Source organism: Emydura macquarii, unplaced genomic scaffold, assembly GCF_026122565.2.
Source record: "Emydura macquarii macquarii isolate MOO-44397 ecotype Brisbane River unplaced genomic scaffold, CSIRO-AGI_Emac_v2 contig_2199, whole genome shotgun sequence".
Taxonomy (NCBI): Eukaryota; Metazoa; Chordata; order Testudines; family Chelidae; genus Emydura; species Emydura macquarii.
The window spans coordinates 1,517,354-1,536,620 of NW_027132336.1; the positions used below are offsets into that span (position 1 = coordinate 1,517,354).

A 19,267-nucleotide genomic window follows, 5' to 3' on the forward strand; every position below is an offset into this window, starting at 1 on the left:
AGCCTTTCATCATGTTTTCACAAGACAGGGAATAAAACATTCCAAAGTAGTTATATTCACAATAAAGTCATGAAAGCTGGCAACAGCTTATCAGGATGGTACTGGACCTAAACACAGAACAAGAATGAGTGTCTCAAGTGGCCAAGGCATAGTCCTGGGATTTAAGAGAACTCTGTACTACTCCTACCTCTGCCATAGCCCTTGCTTCATAATATCCTTACTATTCCTTTTGTTTATTTTATTTGTTTTATTATAATAGATTTATAGCTTTATATTAGAATATTTTTGTCATTAGTGCAAGGAACCTACAGGTCATATCCTGTATGATGAGTTAAGCAAGTTAGCACATGTTTGTGACCTTTGGCATAGATAAGTGGCCTACGAATTGCCCTCTATGAACTTAATGGGTACACCATAAAGACCATGGAAATCCCACCACCAAACTGGTTCAGGCCAGAATGAGAGAGGAGAGAGACTGAGCAAACTCATTAATATATATGAATATATTATCAATATCTATGAGCATGCAAGCCTATAGAAATACACACACCTCAATATTATGTGGATGAGGAAATCAAGTTTGGACATGGAAGGCTGGGCATGTATTGCTCAGGCTCTATAAAAGGGGCAACCCACCATATGAGTTTAGCTCGTTTTTCTTGGCTTCCTTTTTCTGGCTTTCTAGCCTCTCCTAAATTTTTCATCTTCCACTTGAGCATTGCGAAACCTGGACCATCAGATTCTTGGCATGCCAGAGATGAGGCTGGTCCTTTGTCTCTTATCACCAGGTTCTCAAGGAAGAATGAATGTGTTAATCTAGGAAATTTTATAGTAAAGGATACCTCTAGAGCAGTACTATTTCCTTTTAATTCTGGTTTGGAACTTATATTACTTTTCCATTTAGGTTAATAAAAGTATCTAAGGCTGTATTTTGTTCTCAGCCTGAGTGTCCTTGTCATACATCCCAAGGGTCCTCACAAGACACTGTGTAGCCTGATTCTGGGACAAGAACCATATTATCTTCTGATAGATCAACTGGCAAGCCTATAATCTATATTAATATTCATTTAAATAATCCCTTAAAAATCAGGCAACAAGTCAGAATTGCTCAACTAATGTCAACTAGAGAGAAAAGAGGAATGGGATAAGCAATGAGATGCTGCACACAGTAACTTGTAACTTCACAGCTTCACTAATGTATGGAATGTATATCCTGGTACAAGTGCAAGCCCCTACCTTAGAGCTAATGGAGATTCTAAATCCTGTCATTTTGTTCTCTGTAATATCAAAAATACCAAAAAACCCAAAAACCCAATACTTCCCTCTATCCCCACTGCTAAAAACCCTTGAACATGTACAGTTACTGTCTCCTTTTCTTCTAAACCTTATGAAATCATCTCCCTCTCCCATCACTCTGATAAACAGGGGGAAGGGGTCTAACTCCTCATTGGCTTGTCTTTCACAGAACCACTTCATTTTTAAGGTCTCCATAGTCTCATCCATGCCTCTATCTCCAAGGTGTTTCTCCTTCTAATCCTTCTCCTGGAAGCAAGTATGTTTTGTCCTCCATTTTACACATCAAGAAACAATAGCACAGAAGGTGCTCAAGGTCTCATGCCAACTCAGTGGCAGAACCAGAAATAGAACCCTTGATTCAATGAAGCCTTCTATGCTCTCACTTACACATGTGAACAACCTGTGTAACTCCATTGAAGTTAGCCCTCATTTGCACCAGTGTACTAATAGACTTAGGCCCCTATGTCCTGTACTACACCTACACCACCATCCTTCCTTAAATAGTTCAGTGTATCATGTCTCTAGGGGCACCACCACATTAATATCATCCCTCCCCACACACACAATTTACAAAGTCTGTCCATAAAATAAATACACAGTTTGCAATACAGTACTTAATTGCTATGCAGTATACCAAGGAAACAGAATATAGAAATAATAGCAGGAATCCAAAATATGTCCCTAAGCCAGAAACCTGCAAATTAAATTTGTCAACTTACCTAGGGACTAAAAGCTTTCTCTGAATGCTATATTGCTGCTTAAAGATTGAATTAACCACTTCCATTATGATTTGTTTACAGCAGCAAAGTCAATCTGACTTTGCAAAATAGTCACAATCAATATGTATAACCCAATTTTTTTTTTTTAATAGAGGCTGAAGAGGTATATTACCAGAATACTGGAAGTGATCACCTTATTGCCTCTTTACAAAAAAATAAAATCTTTAAAAGCAATGCTATGCTTCTGCAATGAGGTCTGCAGTCTTCAATTTATTTCAGTGGGACGCAAATGCCTGCTTAGGTTCTGTCCTGAATCAGGATGCTTCCCTGAATTATGTCTTACTTTGTTCAGCTGTTCCCTGAAATTCTGCTTAAAATGAAAACGCTTTAAAGTGTCCTCAGCAGTCTGAAGTCAAATGACCCAGCTGCCAGTGATTACATGTTTAAAGCAACATTAAAAGTGACTAGAACTGCATGAGTCAAAATGCTAAAATTCCCCATCTCCCAAAATATACCAAGTATTTTGAATTGTCTAAAGGTGTTGGGTAGGATTTGCACCAGAAACTATCATTGCTATTCAGTGTTAGAGCCATAGGATGAAAGGAGGGAAATAGTAAAGGAAATCCACCAGAGGATAAAAATGAAAGGACAATTTCTAAACTACTCTACAGATTTCCTAAAGTCTTGAATTTTCACAAATGTTAAAAAGTGTCAAATACTTTTACCTACAGCTTTTAAACACTGAGAGAAGTTCATTAATCATCCTGTGTAGGTTAAATTCTTGAACTGCTACCCACCAGTCCCTTCTCCTCTCTCTCTCTCTCGCAAACTCTTATTATCTGGCTTCTGGCCCTGCTTTGAAAATGATCAATGGGTTTTAAGTAGAGGCACACAACCCCCTTCCAACTTCAATCTGAAATAGATTTGCACTGAGACTCATTTATAGGGTGACCAGATAGCACATGTGAAAATTCCTGACACTTTTCAGGGTGAGGTAGGTGAGAGGGAGTGGAGTATAGTTGTATATACAAGACAAACCCCCAATAGGGTGACCAGACATCCCAATACTCATTGACATGGTTTTATAGGTCGACTTTCAAAAAGGATTTCCCCACGGTCAGACCATAGGCAAGGGTCAGGTATAATGGGTTCATGCCCATTGGTCAGGAGCCTGAGGCATTAGTTGTGTTGCAACAAAATTCTAATCTTGGAGAAACAATATGGATCTTGTGCAACTGGGATGTAATTTTTATATGAATCAAAATATAAGAGACAAGGAGGGTGAAGTAATTATAGCTGCTAATTGGACCAGCTTCTGTTGGTGAAGGGACAAGCTTTTGAGCTTCACAGAGGTCTTCCTGAGGCAGACCTCCATAGGGAGACCTAAGGAAGAGCTCTGTGAAGTTCAAAAGCATGTCCCTTCCACCAGCAGAAGTAAGTCCATTAATTTTTTTTAACCTCACTTACCTTGTGTCTCAGACCTGCAACCAACACAACTACACCACCATTACAAACCTAATATAAAATAGTAATGGGATGTTTCCCAGTAAATTGGGAAAGGACAGAACCACAAAAGACAAAGGGGCTACAGTGAGACAAACCATGGCTCACCTTCAATTTACAGCCTGTAAATGCATCAGGACTCAGTAGTAGGCCAAGGTCCTAACATTTTCATGAACACTGGGTGGGAATCATGTCCTATTCATTCCTCAACGAGAAGTGAAGCTCCCTACACACACTCATCCCCCGCCCTCAGTGTACCAATGCTACACAGGGCATGATTTTTGTTCCATGCAACTTAAATGTCTGTACTAATTCTTTGTTGGAAAACATTTAAGGATTATTTCTTGCACACAGCCAGTTGCTTTTTCATCCAGCAATGTATTGTTTTTCATTCAAACAAACAAGCATTTTAGCTAACGACTGTGCAGACATCGGTGAAACTCTTAGCAGGGTTCTGCAGTTGTATATTTAACATAAAAGGTCAAAAAAGTAATATATTGCAGAAATAATTTATATCAGTTTTCAGAAGCCACTGATTCAATTTCTGACACTCTCAGCAATAGGCACAAGTTGCTGTTCTTATCCAGCTCCTCAAACAATTAGAGGAGTGAGATCCTTCTCTCTCTCTCTGGGACAGAGGCCCATTGCATCAACACTGCTGGTCCTCCAGACCCCCTGTTCTGCTTCTCTATTGATCAAAGTCCCCTTTGAGTGTCAGATTTAGCAGTTGGCTCCATCTGAGAAGCCAGAAGGCTGGTAAGATTGTGGAGACTGAGGAGCGGGGAGAAATAAAGGTTTGCTTTTAGGCTATGCAAGTGTAATTGCATGGAAGCTAGCAAGTCTGCATGAGTCCTCTGCCATAATGCACCCTGCCACTCAGCTGCACCCCAAAAGGTAGAACCCCCCTCTAATCTCTTTTATACTACTTATCTAATACCTATTGATTCACCCTTCTTCATTTTAAGTGCATCCCATTCTATCATTTCAAGGTGATTGAGGCATGGCTGTGTGTCCGTTGCATTTTGTTTTGATTTAGTGTAATAAGTATGGAAGTGATAGAGCTGATATTTACCTGATAAACAAAACTAACACATTAGGGGAAAAATACATTTCCATGGACTGTTTCTACAACTGGACAGTGGACAGCTAGGTCCCAGTTCAGGACAACGTTTTTAGTATGTGCTGAAACCCCATTGAATTCAGCCTTATTGATGTCTGTGCTCTCAGCAGCACTGACTAACCGTTTTAGTTAGGATTTAAAATTCTTTACTTTGCTCATGCAACATCCCAAGTCATCAAAAAGGACATAGAAAGTTGGAACTGTTTCCTTCATGCCATTCATGCTGCAACGATTGAGAGCATTTGGCAATGCTAGAGTGAGTGCAAGGCTCTGACTCAGATTGCACAGCAGCAATTACTCACTTGTTATGCAGCCCATCACCTACTTTACCATGATAAAATCATGAGTAGATTTTAGTGTCAGAAGAGACTATTATCCTCTAGTCTGACCCCTTGCATAACAAGCCTCACCCAATAATTTCTGCATCAAGACCATCATTTCTGTTTGATCTATAGCACATCATTTAGAAAGACAACCAAACTTGATTTAAAGATTTCAGATGATAGAAAATCCTCACCCCCTCCCCATCCCTTGGGAATGGTTAATTACCCTCACTGTTAAAACTGTGGCTTGTTTCTAGTTGGAATGTGTCTTGGCTCTCCTCTTTTTCTGCTAAATTAAAAAAAAAAAATCTATTTTTTTTTAAATGTCTTCTACATGTAGGCACTTTATTAATCAAGTCAGTTATTGACCGTCTATTGGAGAAACAAAATAGTTTGAATTTATTTAGTATCTCACTATAAGGCCTGTTTTCTAGACCTCAAGTCATTCTTGCAGCTCTTTTCTGAGCCCTTTTCAGTTTGTCGTCATCCATTTTGACTCATGGATACCACAACCAACAAGATATTCCAGTAATGATGACAGTTCATGCCATCATTCCAACAAATTAAGTCATTCCATTCACCTAGAGGAACCAGAGAGAGTCAAGTGATAAACATACTGACCTGTTTCAATACTGAAATATAATGATGTGGATATATATTGCACTACACATTTGGGACAAGAAAATACTTACTAGAACTTGCAGTGACCATTTCACGCCTATGGTAGGATATAGCGCCTTGTCCCAGTCTCATTGCTCAGCTACTCCTAGTTCTCTCCTCACACTTCAGCTCCTGGTCAGGTCTGTTTCTTTCTCAGTCCACCCCATTTTCTCCACAGGTTCATAGCTCTAGTCTCCCTCACCCACACATTTCCTTGTTGGATATTAGTGCCCCTCCCAACCAACTAGTTCCCAATCTCCTTGCCTAACTAGTCCCAGCCTCCCCTTGTCCCAATATACTTTTTCCTTCCCCAGGCGTGGCTCATGTTCCCTCTGCACTGGAACCAAAGTACTTCCTTCTCCATGCTGCTAGGGTGTGTCAGAGGGTCCACTCGCTGCTCGGGCACCTCCTCCTGGCTTCTCTGGTTATAAGCTCCTTCTAGGTCAGACACTCCTTTCTACTACTTGTTTACTTGCTTGTCTGCAACTCAGGATACCATCTTCAGGGCTTAGTCCTCTGGTCAGGTCACTAGTTCTCCTTTTCTAGCATATCAACATCTTATCAGATGACTGACCCAGATAGCCTTCTGCTCCACAACTTTGTCTGCACCACTTTCCCCAATGGCTGGTAGGGGAATTTAGGTCCACCCTCTAGTCTGAGTTCCACTGTAAGAACCCTATATCTAGCTATTGTGATCTGCTCTCTCTCAGATGCTGTTGCTTTTTCCTTGGACTCCTTTCTACATATTCTGGCTCCCCTTCTCTGGGTTTATGAACCCAAACTCCCACCTCCTGAGGAGTAACAACAGACTACTTAATTCAGTTGCTCTAAATACACCACCGCTCTCCTAGAAAATAACTACAGCCTTCTTCCTCTGCACCCCTTTTCTCCTGCTAACTTCCTGGCTTTATAGTAGACCCATCTGTTCCTTCTCAGATGGGCTCTTCCCTCCATCAACCTTCCAAGCCCTGGCTCTCTACCAGCTGCTACCTATCAGATAAATTAACTTAATTTTATCTGCTTTACCTTTTGGGTGCCAGAAGAAGGGTGATTGAGAGCATAAGAGAGATAGGCTCCCTGTTCTCCAGTCTTGTGTCTGATCTCATCCCAACCTGAAGCAGGTGGGATCAGCCATTACAGAGAAAGTCTGGCTTCACCTCAGCACCTATGGGTTAGAGCATCTTCAGTTCTCTGTGTGGATGTGCATGCACAGTCTCATCAATATTCAGAGCTGTGCAGGAAAGGAATATGCTAGTGAAGCTGGAATGTTTGGAGATATTTGTTGCTAAAATCAAAGAAGTCTCTACTGAGTATGGGCAAACTGATTTTATTCAAAGCTTCTAACTTGGACAAATTTAGGAGGATTTGCACAGGGACAGCAAAAGGCACTGTGACAGAGAGGGCAAATGCTTGCAATATGCTAGGCACATTTGGTTGATATAAGTTTAAGTGTCTGAGGAGCTCATTGTAATAAAAATACAAATGTTTGTTATTGTAGGATTGCATGTAATTTATCTAGGAGCTATGACTAATGTAAAGCTTGGGAAGTGTAATGAGCTTCAAAGGACTCTTTTTTTAAACAGACTAAGACCAGAATGAACTGTTAGATGAGTAAGTTTCCTAGGAAATACATAGGAGGACGGGAATGCAAATTACCCACCCACAGGTCCACCCTCGTGAAGCTGTACTCTAGGAGAAATCCAGTGTCTGACTAATAACCAATTCATAGTCTCTTCAAACACCCAGACTAGATAAGGAAATGAGTCTCAGAGTCATGAATGTTCTTGTTCTGAACAAAAGGGGTTATGAACTTGTAACCACAGGAAAACCACATGTGAGGTTTGAAGGACTGTTCGCTGGAGAGATCCCTTGTTGGAGTCAGGGGTGGGTTTCTGATAAGCTTGTTTGAATGTGTGTAGGTTTTGATTTTTTAGCATGTTTTCTCTGCAATGTTTTTATCTTAAGAAAAAAAATGTGCTTGCTTAGAAAGAGCTTCCGTGGTAACTTAATTGTGGCAATTACACTGTTTACTGCCTTTGAGAAGAATAGTAAAGCGGGCCTGCTTAGGCAATATGAGTTTGCTGGGGAGATTGCTGTGTGGGCAGAGAGCAGTGCAGCCTGGAAATACCCCATTCAGGAAGGAGAGAGATGTAGATCTCTGCCCAAGAGAAGCAATGGAAGCCTAAAAGTGGCTGCCCTTGCTGGAGTATGTAGAGGAATATAGGTGTAGTTGTCCTGAACTGGGACATGCTCATCCCTGACAAAGACTACCCTCGGCCAAATTTCAAAACCCTGCTCCAAAGCATGGACCCTCGAGCTTCACAAAGAAAAACTCTCTAGAATTTAACATGGGCAAAACAACACTTTTCCCTGCTAATCTTATTCTCAGAAATGGCTGAACCATTTTAGGTGAAACTTTCTAAACACGTTTAGCATATGCCAGACACCCAGACTGGAAAAATTCAACTTCAGTTATTAAAGTTTGGCAAACCTATAAGAAACTGAAAACAGGGTTCTATAATGGGAAGTGTTGGGCAACCTTAAAAATAGGCAGAGCTACCTACCCCACATATTATACACTTCAAGATAAAAATTCCATTACAGATCACAATTATTATACTTCTATCCAATTACAAAATACTCCATAAATCAGGAAGCTGTAGTGTCCATAGATCACAAGAGGCTATGATACATCTAAAAACTATAACATTTACAGCCACTAGTAGTTCAATCTGAAAAATAAAAATTAGGAATTATAGTTCTTCTACTTTCTTGTTACCTTTCACTGAAAAAATCTGCAAATAAAATGTTGCTAAGGTTGCAGGTAATATAGGCTGCGGTGCTCTCCACATCTGTAACTGCTAACATTTAAAAGAAAATAGGCTCCACTCTGAAAAGTCATTTTAAGACAGTTATCAGAGAAGTTGTTTTTTTAAACAAAATCATTACATACAAGCTTTACAGAAATCACATTCCTGGTTGTTATTATTCATAGCTACTGCATCTTTTAATGTTTTACTGCAATGTGAGCTCACATAGACATTCCACCCAATTGTCTACCAGCGAATACTCACATGTTACAGACTAGTGTCTCAAACATTGCTACCACTGAACACAGTGTAAATGTTCCCAAAATCACATCAACGGCACAGAAAAACATACATTATGAACACTTTGATTTCTAATTTCTATACAGACATCTGGGATAAGTCAAGATCATGGGATTTGAGTCTATTGCTCATCAGTTATGCATGAGGTGACTCAGTCTATACTAGGAAAAAAAATCAGCTACTGTCTCATCTCTAGTCATCATGCCTCTTGGATCCTCTTCATCTGGATTCATTTACTCAGCCTTGGCATCCCTGTCCGGTGCCTGGCTTTTCTACTTCATCCATTAGACCTGGATACAAAAGCAGTCTTCCTTGTGCTGCATGCCATCAGCTTATAAGCCATCCTGGGAATGAATAGTAGCTTCCCTGTAGCACAGTGGAGTTTGCGTCTGCACTGGCAGTCGTGTTTTCTCAGTCAACACCTGAGACTGTGAATCATATAATATGGTTATTGTTCTGGAGTATATGGCTAAGCATGTGGAATGAGGAGATCAGATTTCAAAAGATAGCCACTATTTGTTTTTAAAAATAGTCAAAATAACCTTCCACTTCATATACATCCATGAAATAAAGGTACAAAATGTGCTGTGCTATCTCCTCATGACTAAATTATACTACTGTGATTTATGGAACCGAAAACCATATGAGGCAGCATTACTCACAAGTTACTTCAGTACACATACCCAAGGAAAACAGACAGAAACTCCACCACAGGCCTGTAAGTAGCTGCTACCAGTTCACAGAATCATCCGCTCTCACTTTCTTACAGTAACATTTACACCACTCCAAATGCATGCCGACCAACAAGGATTAAAGAAGGTATCAGTAGTAGATAGAAGGTTATATCAGCTCCTTCAGGCACTGTCTTTACATGCCAGCAGTATAATTCTTAGAGTGTTAATCTTATACTTAGCTCTTTGGGTCAGGGACTTTTTGTTCATTGTTTGTACAGCACCTAGCACAATGGGGTCCTGGTCCATGACTGGGGCTCAGAGGCACTATCCCAATACCAATAATAATAAGACGTGATTGAACACAGATGGACCAAATGTCCTCATACATTTCATTGCCGACGTGTGACACAAGCAATCAAAATGACAAATGCCTGAAATGGATAAAAGCTGGGTTTTGTGATGCACAGTGCTGCAATTTACAAATTGGACTAGATTTTAACTATTGTTGCCCTGTCGCTGAGTGATAGCAGATGACGTGGCTTTACTGGTCAGTTTCCCACTTGGAAATGAAATGGTGCAGAGTCAGGGGATTTTCTTACAGTGGTTTGTTTGTTTGCAAAAGGTGCATAAGCAGTGTTTCCTCCAATGGAAGCAGGTGCAAACTGCAAATGAACAACTCCCTTTTGCAGACCCTTCAGCCACAGCACCTAAGGGCCAAGAAACAGTTGTCTTGGTTCCTGTCCCTCTTGGTCCCTCACTCCAATCTAAATACATAATGCAGAGCTCCCTCTTGCTGCTCCAGTCCTAGACCTAGGAAACCCACACACTCAGAACTCCTCACCTGGGGCACCAGAACTTGGAAAGGTGAACCTGATTGCAGCATTTTTGCATACAAAGGAAATTGTACTAACAGCTAAAGGTAAATGCTTTGATTCAGACAATCTCTTTAAGGTGATCGGCGTGGTTATACATCAGTGACTTACAATGTGCAAGCCCTTAATCAAAACCCTGTACAAAAAGGATGTTTTCTTATGGTGTGAATTAAATACACTATTTTTAATAATGACATATATAATACACATTCCATCATATGCAATGGTAGCAACAACATCAGTCTTTAGCAGGGTTTGAACCCTGGACTGTCACATCACTAGCACAGGCACTGTCTCTTGTACCGAAATAACAACTGTTATCATCTAGATGGGCCAGTCACTAGATCAGAATTGGCAGTGTGATGGAGGAAGCAGGCTGGCTCAGTTGCAATGCAGACTCCCCTGCAAAATCCAGTACATTGGGAAGGTCTTCTTCCAGATTTGACCTGGTAATTTTCAAGCCAGTTTTGAGAGTCAAAAGTGTGGAGACTAAAAATAGGGTCGTGACATGAAGTATGGAGACACTATTATTTGTCTCTAAGAAAGATATCAGTCTCCTCTGTGTTACTTTCTTTCTGAACAAGATTTACCTTACTGATAAGCCAGGCTGAGTTGTGGTACTGTGAGGTGCTGTAGAAAAGAAATTAACAATATTCTGAAAAATGTCCTTGTTACTAAGGGCTGGTTCACACTGACTGCGTGATTCGGCGGCAGTCGATGAGAGTTAAGCAAACTACGCAGAGTAGTTTGCATAACTGATGTCGACTGCTCAGCTTCCCTTCTGCGCGCTGTTCACACTGCGCTGCGCTACTTGAGGGGGTGGACTTATTCTCACTGACCGCTCAATCGATCCTGAAAGATCGATCTGGCGGTGGCGATTTTGCCGCCATCAGTGTAAACATAGCCTAAGAGACCTTTTGAACATCTCAGAAGCAATGTAGCTAGTAGGGGTGGAATGTTATACTTGGGAAAGCTTTAAAATCTATATAAACAGTAGTTTAAAAGCTGTACATTTTCTATAAGGGTAAAGATAAAGGATTAGATTATAACCTCAGTAAAAGAGTAACTGTTTCACACTAAAATATGATAATTAACATAATGTGGGACTTTTAATGAAAACTGTTATTTAAATATGATATGCTAAATGTTTTGTAACCAGTAATTGTTGGGTTTTTTTAATTGGATATATTGTTTAGAATATAGAAACTACATTTTAAGAACTAAACATTGCAAGCTCAACCACTGGAGAGGTATTTTAAAAATGTTCTTCAGAATGGGTTTTTTTATGTATTTGTCAGAGAGAAAATTACTAAATCAAGGCATGTATCTGATCCTCTATAGTTGTACATAGAGCTTTGGAGCAGGTTGTTATGTGCATATCTTAAAGCTAAACAAGTACAGCGTGTATGTAACCATAGAGTTTGTGGCATAATACATTGTATTCCACAGAATGTTAAAGAACTGAATAATTTCATGAGCATTAATGACCTCTACATTTCTAAAAGGTACTACAATATAAGGGTAATCAAATCTCACATAAAAGTGTATGCTGAAGACCCCTGTGACAGTAGAAAATGTTTCCAGCCTCTACATACTGCATTGCACAAATGCAGAATGAGTAGATCTGTGTGAACCATTCATAGTAAATATGCAGTCTTATTCTGAATCAGTTTTAATGCATTAGACTCTAGAGGCTTCAAACAGGGCCCCATGGTGTAGGCATAAACAACAGACCCTGCCCCAAAGAACTTAGGGACTGAAATCAATGTGAATTAGGTGCTTAGGTGCTTTTAAAAATCCCTTTATACCTCTCTAGGTACCTAAATACATTTAAAAATCTGGCCCTTAGAAACTAAAATAATTGAACTGAATTCAATGAATTATGGTCTTTTTTCTATTTGCAAATTATGTATGGACAGAATTTGAGCCTGATTAAACCATTTTTTTGTCTGTATAACTCCACTGACTTCAAAGAAAAATGTATTAGTGAATTAGGGCTATTGTCTGTAATTCATCAAGCAATATTAAGGTTTATAGTGACGGTAGGCTGCCACTAAATGGTAACAGTGAAACCCTATGGGAGATCTAAATTTTTGGTAGGGTGAGGCAGTACTCCTGTTTGCCAGCATGTGGTAAGTCAACTAAATGATTAAATTTGTATTTTGTGTTTATCGGTAACAAATTTTACTTAAATAAATTTGGCATTAGAACCACACAGGTGACTCCATATTGCATAATTTTGTTGTATATGCTGCCACATGAATACAACAGCTTGGATTTCTCCTGCAGGTATATATGCAGGATAAAGTTTATTCTTCAAATGTAAATGAGTACATGAAGGGGAGGGAGGAGGAGGACTAGAACAACAATAAGCATGATAATGAGCAGTCTGGGGAATGCTGCCCATACTGATTTCCAACTCTTGCTATGAGCATTAGAAAATTGAAGGGAAAGTGTGCTAATGGGAATGAGAATGAATCAGTGTGTGGAAAACTGTCTCCTGGAGCAGAACGCCTCTACTGCTCACTATAAAGCGCCATGGCTCTGTGCTGTCCTTGCTGTGAGCTGTGTGCAGTGGGCACAAACTAGTCCCAAGTGAAGACATGCACTATGGTGTTTTCACTGTGAGGCCATGAAGAATCTGCTGTTTTAAGGACAATATCCATCATTCAGATTGTTCTAGTTCGATGGACTCTTAGAGAATAAAATGAGGATTTACTAAGATTACATAGATGACACCTGAAACAGTAAAAAGTGAATGTTACATCAGGACTGTTTTTAAACATGTAGTAAGTGCACCCTTAATTGAATCCCTGTTAGAGGTGTGCATCAGGCCCTAGACTGATTATGCAATCTTGAACTTGCAGAAAATGGGCACATAACAGCACAGAATAAGGCCACAATTGGAGTAGTATGTCTAGTTCTGGGCAACACACTTTAGGAAAGATGTGAACAAATTGGAGAAAATCCAGAGGAAGGCAACAAAAATGATTAAAGCTCTAGAAAACATGACCTTTTAAGGAAAGATTGACAAAACTGGGTTTGTTTAGTCTGGAGAAGAGAAGACTGAGGGGAGACATAACAGTCTTCAAATATGTACAAGGTTGCTATAAAGAGGAGGCTGATAAATTATTTGCCTTATCCACTGAGAACAGATAAGAAGTAATGGGCTTAAATTACAGGAAGGGAAATTTAGGTGGCACATTGGGAACAACTTCTGAGAGAGGTTATGGAATCTCCATTGCCAGAGGTGTTTAACAACAAGTTAGACAAACACCTGTCAGGGATGGTCTAGATAATACTTAGTCCTGCCACATTGGACCTCTTGAGGTCCTTTCCAGTCCTACATTTCTGTGATACTATGACATACGTAAGTCACTCATGCAAAAGTGATCAGAATAGAGCTCTTAATACTGATGTTTCCTGTGGGCAACTCTCTGAATCTGTTTGCTTAGAAACATCTTATGGACCTTATAAAGAAAGTAATTTAGTTCCTCCACATTTGACATGTTTAGAAATGCAAAGGTGTTTCTAAAGTTAGATTGTATTAAGACTTGGATAAAATATTCAGTGAAATGGTCCAAGTTTTCACCTTGCTTACCCTTTATTACCTTAATATTCTGATGTTATTCCTCCTGTGTTTATTTTTCATTTCCTTTTGAGTCAAGAACAATCACTTCTGCCGCTTTGAAGCTGGATACAACGTTTAAAGTAGTTTTCACCCACTCACATGTGTTGTTCTGCTCTTGCTAAGCACAAATGGATTTTCCTCTCATCACTTTACTCAGAGTCTCTTTAATATCTTGTGTGGGTACAGTACATGAAGTAATCTCACATATTATTTTGTATGCAGTGTAGTTGTAGGCCGTGTCAGTCCCATGATATTACAGAGACGAGGTGGGTGATATAATATTTTTTATTGGACCAACTTCTGTTGGTGAGAAAGATGACCTTTCAAGCCACACAGAGCTCTTCTTCATACCCAGACCTGAAGATGAGCTCGGTGTGGCTCAAAAGCTTCTCTCTCAACAACAAAAGTTGGTCCAATAAAAGATATTACCTCACCTGCTTTGTCTCTCTAATATTGTTTTGTGTTCTAAAAAGATATGCAAGATCTGAAAATGCCACCTTTCCCACCACCCATCCCCAAAAACTATGGGATGGAGTATGAAGTTTTACTGCATTGACAGGTGAGTTAGTCAGTTCCTCATTACCAATTTTCTTCCATATGGTGTTGTAACTAATTCCCCATTCAGAAAAATCACCAGCAATATCAGTGATTCTCCAAAGTTCTATGACCTGGAGGGAAGTATGACTACAAGCCGTCATCTTTTTGCATCACCATTATCCATTCAGATGGTTTTTAAACAACATATTTTTACACAGTACCTGCTCTACCAGCCTAGGGCTGGCTTGTAACTTTGCAATCTGCCTTGAGTAATGGGCAGCAGGCAGACCAGAGAATGAACTGTGACTCAAAGTCTTATTTCTTCTAGTAGTCACTGCTTGGTCTGAGGGGAGAGTAAGTTATTTAATCCTTTTTCATGAAATACCTTGCTTTCTGCCATGAACCAGGCCAGCTATTGTGACTGTGAGTAGAGGGACAGAGACAGGGCTTCTCCCACTCCCCACCCCTCCAATTCTTGCCCTCTCACTCGTAGAAGGAGTGTCAGAGGAGCATCCTTCCTCTCCCCCAGTAATCAAAGCAGTCCTTAGTCAGCCAAGTAAAGGAGCCTTTATCTCCCATACTGTCCTGTACAGCCAAGTAAAGACTATGCCAATCTAGCCTGTAGGTCCAGTCTTGCATCTTTCAAAGTAACACTTCTGAACAATTCAGGAGAGGAGGTAAAGAATACTCTAGCCAACTGAATCTGCAGGAGGGATTTGGGTAAGAGAATGGTATTACCTGAGTTGGAGTTTAGCCAGGACATCAAAGTTCAATGTTGCATTATTTGTCTGAAGGTTTTTACAGCTTATCAGACAATGACAAGGATAAATGTTTTTAAAAAAATGCTACAATGTTAATGGGATACCCTGAAAATTATGCCAATGGAGTTATGCCAGCAAGAGTCCATGGGGTTACCCAAGCAGGGAATTTGGTCCACTGTTTATATAAATACAAGAGAATTCAGAAGCTTCTGTTGCAGGACAGAATGCAGTTAGAGGGAGCAATTATATATAATCTATTCTACAGCCAGCTGGAAGTTGTCTTTGATAGCAGAATCCATCAGTGCTGATAAAAGAAACACTGTGGAGAATATGAAATAAACAGAAATCCAAGATTGTGATTACTGAAGGGCAAGTAGTTGCATTTCAGCATTTCAAAGTATTTTAGCATTTAGCTTAGTTCACTTGAAGCACACGTGCACCATCGTGAATTAAGCTAAATCACCTCTGCCAGTGACACAGCAATTGGAATGAGGGCTTCCTAAGGCTTTGACTGATACTCCCTTTGTCATGTGGTTGCTCTGTGTACTCTACCCTGAGGACAGAACCTGTTAGTTTTTAATTCCATTTGAATTTTCCATCACCGTTTGCAATTTAATTTCTATCTGTTGAGCATCTTGCTCATCAATGCTGACCATACTGCAATAATCATGAATATATTGCATCTGAGCCATCTTTCTATTCTCTACTAAACATGTCCTAGCAAATCAAATCACTAAATGTCACCATAGGCTAGAGAAAGACCTAAACAAAACCCCAGGGATAAAACCCTTAAACCTGATGAGTTCACTATTAGAATCTAGATCTGAAATTTGTGACCTGAACCCATCTCTATAATATTACAAAAGCAGGCACTCCCTCTGGGGTCTAATATAAATGTCTTCTGAGCTGTTATTACCTTGAGATTCTTTTGAAAAATGGATTCCTTTTTTAATTCTTATCTTGCCAATTGCATTTTAGAAGATAAAAAAATAAAACAAACCTTTGCTTCAGGAGTAGTGAGCTACCACATTTTTCATATCTCCTTTTTTTAAATAACACACTTTCACTCAGGCATATGATTTAAAAAAATAACTCTGCTTGCTAGGATCAGTTATGTGAAAGCTACAACACATTCTGCATCAAGAAATGTACAGTGAATGAACAGACCAAATAAGGTTTTCACTCTTTGTATAACAGTAAATATGTTTTATTAACAACATACTAAAGTCAAGGTTTTTTGATAGCAAGAATGTCAGTGAAAGGTTCCCTACAAAGATTTTCATAAAGCTCCTGGAATATAAGAATGAAAAATGGTGACTGTTTAGAGAGTGATACAGTTTAGTGCTTCTTGCTTTGGACCAAGCATTAGGGTCCAACCCTGAAGTTTGGCTCCTTCGTCCATATCTAGATACATAGATACTTTACTTGATTTTTCTAACTACAGAAATTGTCCATTTTTGGGGAATCCAGGCCAGGAACTGCCAGGTTCTACTTCTGGTGCTGACTCTGAGGGCTGGTTCACACTGACCACGCGATTTGGCGGCAGTCGACGGGAGTTACGCAAACTATGCAGAGTAGTTTGCGTAACTGACGTCGACTGCTCAGCTTCCCTTCTGTGCGCTGTTCTCACTGCGCTGAGCCGGTGGGAACAGCGTTCCTGTTGACGCAGTGCTATGCTACTTGAGGGGGAGGACTTATTCAATTGACTTCCTGATTGATTGAGCGGGTCTCACTGACGGCTCAATCAATCCTGAAAGATCGATCTGGTGGCGGCGATTTTGCTGCGTCAGTGTAAACGTAGCCTAGGTCTCATCAGAGATTGTTAAGCACTGATAGCCCCCATGATGGGACATGCTGCCTCACAAAGTGTGGTGATTTAATTAGCTATTGTTTGTGAAACCAGAATCCCAAAGAAAACATTGTAGAGTTTGCTCTTACTAGACAAAAAAATCAAGTAGAGAAAGAGATACACAGATGGCCTGAAAAACCACTTCACCTGTTCTGAACATATATATTTATACCTGAAACCTATAATGGCAAGCCAATCAGTTTGGAGAGCCAAAGTGATATCTCATGCAGAAACTTCTGAGGCAACAGGTTAGTCAGTAGAGCTGATCAAAATGTTTCACTCAAAATTTCTTATTGACAATAAATTGCCTTTCTTCAGTGCTGAGTTTTTAAATAAAATAAAATGTTTGTCAATGAAAAACAAAAAATATGAACATTTTTAGGTTTGTAGTTTGAGTGGTTGGGTTTTCTCCTTTCTCTCCCTTTCCTTTTTTCAGTGACAATACGGAAAAAAGGAGAAAAAAAGTGTTGGAAGGGGGAGGTGAAAAGGGAAAAAGCGGTAGGGAAGACAAACTGAAAAATTAAAATCACCAAAAAAAACCAAAAGTTTGTGTTTTTGAAAATGTAAATGTTTTCAATTTTGTTGGGTTCTCGCTGAAAAAAAACCCAGAATTTTTTTGTGTGAAAAATGTTGATTAAATGGGGAAAAATGTTTTCCCCCCCAAAACATAAGTAACCATTCCATCAGGTGGTTAATGGTGGTAAAAAGGATCAGATTGACTATATTAAGGGTCTCTCTTGACAGATAACTAAACCAGTTTGCGCTCCCACACAGAAATTGGGAAAACTTAATGCACCGTCCCCAGATGCCATTAATAGACAGAATTTCCCCATTCACAAATATTCTAGGAGTGTGTAAAAACAAGGACATCTTTATTAGGGGAGAATGAATACAGTCAAAAACTTGGGAAAGCTCAACAACAGAATATGTCAAAGGTGCTGGAACTAGGGGTTTTGGGGATGCTGCCACACCTCCTGGCTTGAAGTGGTTTCCATCATATACAGGTTTTACAATTTGGTTCAATGGCTCTCAGCAGCCCTGGAATATGTATGCAAACAAAGAGTAACATAGCAACCCCAGCCCTGCTTTCTGGTAACTTTGGAGGTAGTCTGTCTCCTTCCCACCAAGCAGTGAGGAATGCCCCATAAATAATCATCCCTCGACAACCCCACCTCAGCCATCCACAAAAACGCACTCACTGTTTGGATCAGCAAGTAGCAGCAGCTAAGTATTTCTTTGCAGGTCTGTCTATAGTCCTAAGAGAGCTGCTTGTCTGACACTCCTGAAGATGCCACTCCCTAACCCCGCATAATGATTTAATTTTATGAAGGTGATAGACAGGCAAGGATTCATTAGAGGCTACTCCATCCTTAGAGGTTTTTAAGGTGTGGCTTGACAAAGCCCTGCCTAGGATGATTTAATTGGGGTCAATCCTGCTTTGAGCAGGGGGTTGGACTAAATGACCACCCCTTCCAACCCTAATTTTCTATGATTCTACTCAGCTCTGCTGCTGCTGCTCTGTGTACTGGGTCTTGTATAAAATTGTTGGCCTGTATTACCCCTTACAGCAAAATCTTCATAATAGAAGAACAAGGAGCACTTAGAAACCTTGATCAGAATTTTAGCTACTCGAAAATGAACTCTTTGCTATAAGATAAGCATTCTTTTTGCTGCTCTGGAAGCCCATTATCCTTTCAAAATGCAAATGTATTATGGTTATGATGACTTTCTAAGAGGAAATTCACTAGAGAAACTGTGGGTAGGTAGCCTATGCAAATGAGGTTCTCTATGGTAGCATGTTTCCCTTTTCATCAATAGAGGGAATACAGCTGAAGGTCGGTGCTTCCTGGGTCGTCCTCATTTCCTGACCCTCAGCAGGAGCTGGCCATCTCCACCGTTCTTCAGGAGTCCATAGGAATACGAGAATATAAAAGAATTGGAAATACTGGTGCCGGATACTTCGTTTGTTCTAACTATTGCAATCTATGTGGCAGTTATATTAATTGGGATTTTCTGTGTGATAAGACTTTTAATAAAGGTACATCTGATTAAATGGGATTGTTGTTGCTCACATGCTCCTCCAGGTGTTAGCCCTAATGTTTTAAATACTGGAGTAGCCATAGAGATCAGATTTTTGTCTAATATTAGAGTTTAAAAGGAGTTATCAATATTATTCAGTACCATAACCAATAAAGGCTACAGATCTATGCTG

The 19,267-nt window shown here is 39.8% G+C and overlaps 1 long non-coding RNA gene across 1 annotated transcript in view; it reads left to right on the plus strand.

Annotated features, from left to right (window-relative positions):
- LOC137160344 (uncharacterized) overlaps positions 1–19,267 on the plus strand; it is a 32,928-nt gene extending 13,661 nt beyond the window's left edge. Inside the window, exon 2 of the long non-coding RNA XR_010921857.1 lies at positions 18,874–19,267. This is a non-coding gene — a long non-coding RNA (uncharacterized lncRNA). The remainder of the gene's footprint in view (positions 1–18,873) is intronic.